Here is a 6,684-nt window from a genome sequence, read left to right on the forward strand (position 1 = left end):
TTGGCTCCGCCTGGGGGCATGTTTTTAATAGACAAAGCTAAACATAATGGTCAAGCTGAAGTGACAGAAATTCCTTTGTAAAATGTGGAGAAAGGAATCCAGGATTCAAGGAATTTTGGAATGAATTACCAAATATGTAATCCCCTTTCCCAGTGTATCCCTGTCAGATCCGTGTTATAGAAGTACTAGAATAAGTAAAATGTGACTTAGTAGATGTTTTCTGAAGGTCAAGAGTGCTAGGGAACTATACTTCATATTTTCAGTGGAGTAGGAATGTTTCCAATAGCCTTTAACAGGGGCCTGCCTGCAATTTATGGTAATCATAATGGATAAGAAGATCTTTGGAGGTGATTAATTGAGGATAGAGTCCGAGATAAATGGCAGCATATTAAAGTTCTATTTGATCTGTATAGACAGATTTCCCCAGGTTTGGAGACAGATGTCATCAAGATAGAAAGGTTGCCCTGCATTCTATTGCTAGACCTCATCTAGTTCACAGATCTAGAGCCCACTGAGTAATGGGGAGGCCAGGTATCCTTGAGGAAGGAGCTTATAAAACCCCTATAAGTATGTGTGCCTTACTCTTGGCCTTTCCTAAAGGAATCCATTATCATTTTATCTGGGTAACTGCACTGGGGAAACCACACATACAAGATTGAGCAACAATAGCTCATTAGCCATTAGCTATCACTAATTCCTGAGTACCCATAATATCACTGTCCACTTGTCAGAGTGAGCATATGGGGATCAGGTAATGATGGAGTTTTGACTTAAGTCAGCTTCACCAGAGGCCCAGTGAAACCTTAAACCCCTCCTATAGTAATTCCCCCAAGTTACTGAGTGTCTAGTTGGAAAAGATGTCCTTAGCAACTAATAGAATCCCCACATTCGTTTGCTTACCTGTGAAGTAGGAACTGTTAAGAAAGGAATAGACAAGAGGAAGCTCTTAGAGCTCTTCCTTGCCAAAATAATAAATCAGTAGCAGTCTTCCATCTCTGGGGGAGTTGTAGAGATTAATGTTCCCATAAAGACTTAACAGATACAGCCGTGTTGTTTCCTATCACATGTCCATTTAACTTGTCAGTCTAGCTGGTGCTAGACATGGATAGGTTTGGGAGAATGATGGTAGATTGTCACCAACTTCACCAGGTTAATAGCTCCAAAATGGGTGCTACCAATTGCAGCTGCTCTTCCAGAACTCATTTCCTTATTGAACTATATCCGAATAGTGCCTGACACCTCATATACATCTATTACCATGATAATTTGGGAAGGGGTATCTATCCTTATTTGTATGTTTTTGTTAAACCAAAATATCAGAAGCAGTTTGCCTCCACCTGGTAAATCAGCAGCATGAGTTTCCATCCTTTTTGATTAATATACTAGCTCTTAGATCTATGCCTGTAGAGGCTTTGACTGTCTCAGTGTGGTAGATAGTATTTTCCAAAGACGGCCACATCAATATATATCCCATCCCAAATGTTCAACTTATGTGACATTGGCATTGACATTCTTTCATTAAAAAGTGGAGTCTGTTTTCTCTTCCCATGAACATGGTAGAGCTTTTTAACTGCCTTGACCAATAAAGTACAGCAGATATGACGCTGCATGACTTCTGAGATTAGGTTATAAAAGGGCCATATGGCTTCTTCCTGACTCTCTGGATCTTGCCATTCAAATCAAGCCCACCATATTTTGATGAAGCCCAAGCCACATGCAAAGGTCATCTGTGGGTTTTCTGGCCAACACCCCTGGCCTGGCCTATGTGGTACTGAATAAATCTTCAGATGTTTCCAGTTCTCTGCCTTCAAGTTTTCCAGTTAGGCCCCCAACATCATAGAGCAAAGACAAGCTGTCTTCACTGTGCACTGTCTGAATTCCTGACTCATGGAAACTGATAGATTTCCATGAGACATAATAAGTAACTTGCTGTTTTAAGCAGGAAGTAATATGCAATCTATAATAAAGTCCAATCTATAGGGAGTACATTTTTTTGAGGTTTGTTGGGATAACTCTTTTAAAAGTGAGGAACAAGTTGCTGAACTTGCTACTTCTGTCATGAAAAAGAACAGTACTTCGTGAGTCTCTTTGGATTTGGGAAACACATATATTGAAACTGGGTGTTTTGGCTCAACCAATTTTTGGGAGGACCTGAAAAATGGCCTACATTAAGTGGAGCCCAGAGTAAGAGAAGTTTCTTCTCATTCAGGCTATAGGCAGCTCTATCTTCTGCCCTTATGATTCATTAAGATGATCAGTAGATCAGCAGCATATGAAGATACTGTATAGAGACTCTTAAAAGCCAGTTACAGAACCACCAAGGAGGAAAACAAGGTTTTCAAAGCTATGCTTTCTTTGGTAAGTAACTTTTTCTCCATCTGGACTTGGTGGGGATGAAATCCCTGATCAACCCTCAGTGCTATGGGACCAGAGCTACCCCACATGAACTGAGTGGGGGTCTGCTTGGGGCAGATCGTTAGGGAGCCCTCAACATCAATAACCTTAGGTCTTTTTCTTGTGCGCCAGTTGGAGTCACTGAAGGTTCCCCACCCCAACCCACCCCCAACTTGCTGCCTATACATCTAGGTCGAATATATTCTGGAAAGGTGATTGGGAAATATATAAATTTTCCTATATTGTCGTCCCATTCCCCCCTCCGTTGCCCACAACTGTTCTGATGTCCCTTGTTCAGAGGCCCCTCTGTTTTACCCTCTCGTGAGCATAGTCCTCCAGTCTCCTGCAGAGACAGAAAAGGAGAGTCACCAAACTATAGAGCAGCATAGGGGTGCCGGGAGTCTAACTGCTTCTTCAACAGATTCGCAACCAATATTCCTTTTCTAATATCCCTTTCACTCCCCATTTTTACCTAAGACCAATTTCTTTGCTCTTGGGGATTCTGCAGTGTAAATTGGATTTCTTATCGGCTTTCCCCACTGCCTAAGATGCAGCCTTTTCAGAACTTGTTAGTCTTGTCACTACTGTTTTTCAGTTTCCAAAATTTTGTTTTTCTCTTCTCCATTCAATTTGTCTCTGTGAGTTTATGCCTTTGGTTTTAAATCCCTCTTTCAGCAGTTACGGTGGGATTTTGTGAAGGACTAGAGCTAAATATATGCATTCCATCTCCCCCTTCAACTAGAATTTAAGACCACAGGACAAAGACATGAAAAGCAGAAAAGCCAGGGGATGAGACCCTTCTTTGGTGAAAGTGTGTAGTGTTCCCAGGGAAGGGGGCTGTACACTAGAGCCTCAAAGAAAAGGGCACCTATGGGAGGGGGATTGTGACCACCGTCCTTGGGGACTCCCATGTTGTCAAGTACTTTCTCTTTAAGAGATTGAAAGGTAATTACAATTTTAATTCTGAATTTCGCTTACTCCCCCATAAAAATATCACAAAACTGTACAGTCTGGTTTATTGATCTTGAGGGGGACTTAAGAAAAGCAAACAAAGATGGCTTTGTTCTGTCCCATTGTCTCCCAGGATGGAGAAAGGGTGTTAGCTTTGAGTACCCACCCTTCCTAGTGAAACTGGTAGTCGCAAAGAGACACAGGACCTTGGAGGATTGTCACAAAGAGGGTAAGTGAAGAGGGAATAACCTTTTCTTTACTCACATATTTTAGTGAAGCTTGTTCCTTTGAAGAGAAGGAACGACTCCGGCAAAATGCTGGATTATTTAGGTGGCGTGGCAAGATGATTTATAAACTGAATGAATTCACTAGACTAGAAGCTCAGAGTCAGACATGACTGTGAGTCTGAAAGATAGTTTTAATTGTTACGTATTTGTCTTTTCAGCTGTTTAATTGAAGTGCCTCCTATAGATAGGAAAGTACACAAATTATGAATGTATGACTTGATGAATTGTCTCTGTGCCTAGTTTTAGTTTGTACTAGCAGGAATATAACTAGTACATTAAATATGGAATTTCAAGGATTTTATTGTTTGGAATGAGGGCAGTGTATGCTGGTAAGGCTTGATCACTCACCTTACAAGGACTGCATGACTTACAGGATCATTGCTCATGTACTCAGCAGCTGTCTGATTTGGGTTCTCTCACAAGCAGGCTCTGAGACAAAGATTGGAGTGCAAATAGTTTATTTGGGAAACGGGAAATACCAAGAGGGAAGTAGGGGAAATGAAACAGGGAAAGGAACATAGCCAATAAAAGATATCTAGTAAGCTAACTATCACTGTAGGAGACTGGAGCTTAATCTCACTAAAACTCTGAAAAACTACAAAATGCAAACCTCAGAATTATGTCACCCATTGGGGAGCAGACTGGGCACTCTCTTAGCAACTGCCAAAAGCTGTTGATTGAGGGCTTGTGGAGTGGGTGGTGGGAGGGTAGTCAGTGTTAATTCCTTGACATTTGAGGCAGCCCAGCTTCAGGCACAGAGATGCAGGCACTGGCAGCCAGCATCCGTGGGGGCACACTGGAAGGTCTGAAGGACATGTGTAGGGCACGAACGGCATTGGCTGCTGTAACTAAACTTTCCATCCTAAATGCTTGGAAGCATGGAGAGTATCACGATTCTGAATGCTAGCATGGATTCACTTTGTCAAAAGAAGTATTTTTTACATTAGGAGATGTTGCTAGATTGCTTTTCAAAAGGCTGGTGTACAGTTCTCTCAATAATACATGGAAATATTCTTTCCCTGAATTCCCACCTGCAGTAGCTGTTACAATTCTTATTTTTGCCCAATTTGAGTGTAATGTGGGGCCTACTTATTGTTCTTAATTTGCATGTTTGGCTGTCTTCTCATATACTTGTTGACTATTTGGATGTCTCATCTATGAATTGTCTAATCATATCCTTTGCCTGTTTTCCTGTCAGACTGTTTTTTCTTCCCCCAGCCCCACCACGTTTATGTGGCTGAAGCTCACCTGAAATCAGTAGTTGAAATATTGTCATGGACTGTGGGTGCCCAAACATCAGCTATATGCATTGTTGGCGTTGGACGTGTTGAGTTTAATTGATATTTTAAGTATCTTAAAAGTAACAAAGTGACTTAGCACTATGTTGAAAAAATTGCCATGTTCATAAAAAGGCACAGAAACACAGCAGCATGAAATGTGAAAGAAATTGATGCCTAAAAATAGTCTAAAGAGCTCTCTTACCAAGTATAAAATAAAATTCTAAGCTATAAGAAAGCAGTGTGTATTAATTTAATTGCAATATTTTTCTTTATTGGTGGTACATAAATTATGGTATATTTAAAAACAAATGATATTTTAGTCAACCAAATATATATTTTGTCTGTCATCTGCTTATAAATGTGTTTTTCATATGCATCATCTGTATATTGACTTTAAGGCATCTTTTGCTTACAAAGGTTTTTAATTTTTATATAATCAAGCATGTTGATTAGGTTTCCAGACTTGATTAAAAACATCTCCCCACTCTCGATTGTGTATGTACTCTTAGCATCACCTGCAAGCTGATTGATGCAGGGCAAGTTACTTCTCCAAACCTCAGTTTTCTTAGCTGCAAAGTGGGAATAATAATAGTACCCATCTTGAGGGGTTGCTATGAGGATTAAATCAGTTAAAATATGTAATGCATATAGAACAAAGCCTCATACTCTGTAAATACTATATCCTAGCATATTAGGCAGCTTGGGCTGCTATAAGAAAAGAGTGGATGGCTTAAACAACAGGAATTAATTTTCTCACAGTTATGCATGCTAGAAGTACCAGATCAAGGCCTAGCAGGGTCAGCTGTTGGAAACTCTCTTCCTAGTTAGTAGATGGCCCCTTATGTTAAATCCCCACATAACCTTTCCTCAATGCCTGCACCTTCGAGAGAGAGAGAGAGAGAGAGAGAGAGAGAGAGGAGAGGAGAGAGGAGAGAGAGATAACGATTAGGGCCCTACCCTTATGACCTCATTTAATCTTGATTACTTCCTTACTCCAAATACAGCTTCCCTGGGGTTTAGGGCTTCAACATATGAATTTGGGGGTGGGTGGGTTTCATAAAGCTAGCAACTACCTGGTTTTATTCTATTTTATAAATTGTTGTTTTTGTAAGCTACTAATGTAGAAGTATATTTGGAATGCCATACATCTATTTTGAAGAGACAAACTCTAGCAATAAAACAGCATTGGGGTATAATCGTTGTACATAAGAATGCATGAAAGAACGTAAGTGGTGTGTGTGTGTGTGTGTGTGTGTGTGTGTGTGTGTGTGTGTGTGCGCGCGCGCGCGCGCGCGCGCTTAGGTTAAGTTTGTGCACCAAATATGAGCAATGTTTATCTCTTCTTGGTGAGATTATAGGTAATAATTATTTTGCTTTTGTGCATTTTCGGGCATTTCAGAAATATGTATAAGGAATGCAATCAACATTAGAACTTACTGAATACTAGAACAAAAAATCTCGCTGTGAAATTCTTTTGATAGAACACTGGATTCCATTCCATTTTCAGTCTTTTCCACGTACATAGTATTATGAAATATATATGAAATACTATGTGAAAGTGGTATGGCTTCTTTTATATCCATGTTGTTTCGACAAAAAGTGACACACATATGCTTCTCTTCTGCCAAGGTTTGCAAACCTCCACAGAAACATTCGCCTGCCTAGTCTCAGCAGAGGGGACACGGTTCTAGTCAGTAATCTCTGAAGGCAGGAGCACGGGTTCCACCTTCTTCCGCACGAGCGGGGCTGCTTTTCCCTGGGTTCGGATCCCG

The sequence above is a fragment of the Manis javanica genome, chromosome 4 (genome assembly GCF_040802235.1).
Source record: "Manis javanica isolate MJ-LG chromosome 4, MJ_LKY, whole genome shotgun sequence".
Classification (NCBI taxonomy): Eukaryota; Metazoa; Chordata; class Mammalia; order Pholidota; family Manidae; genus Manis; species Manis javanica.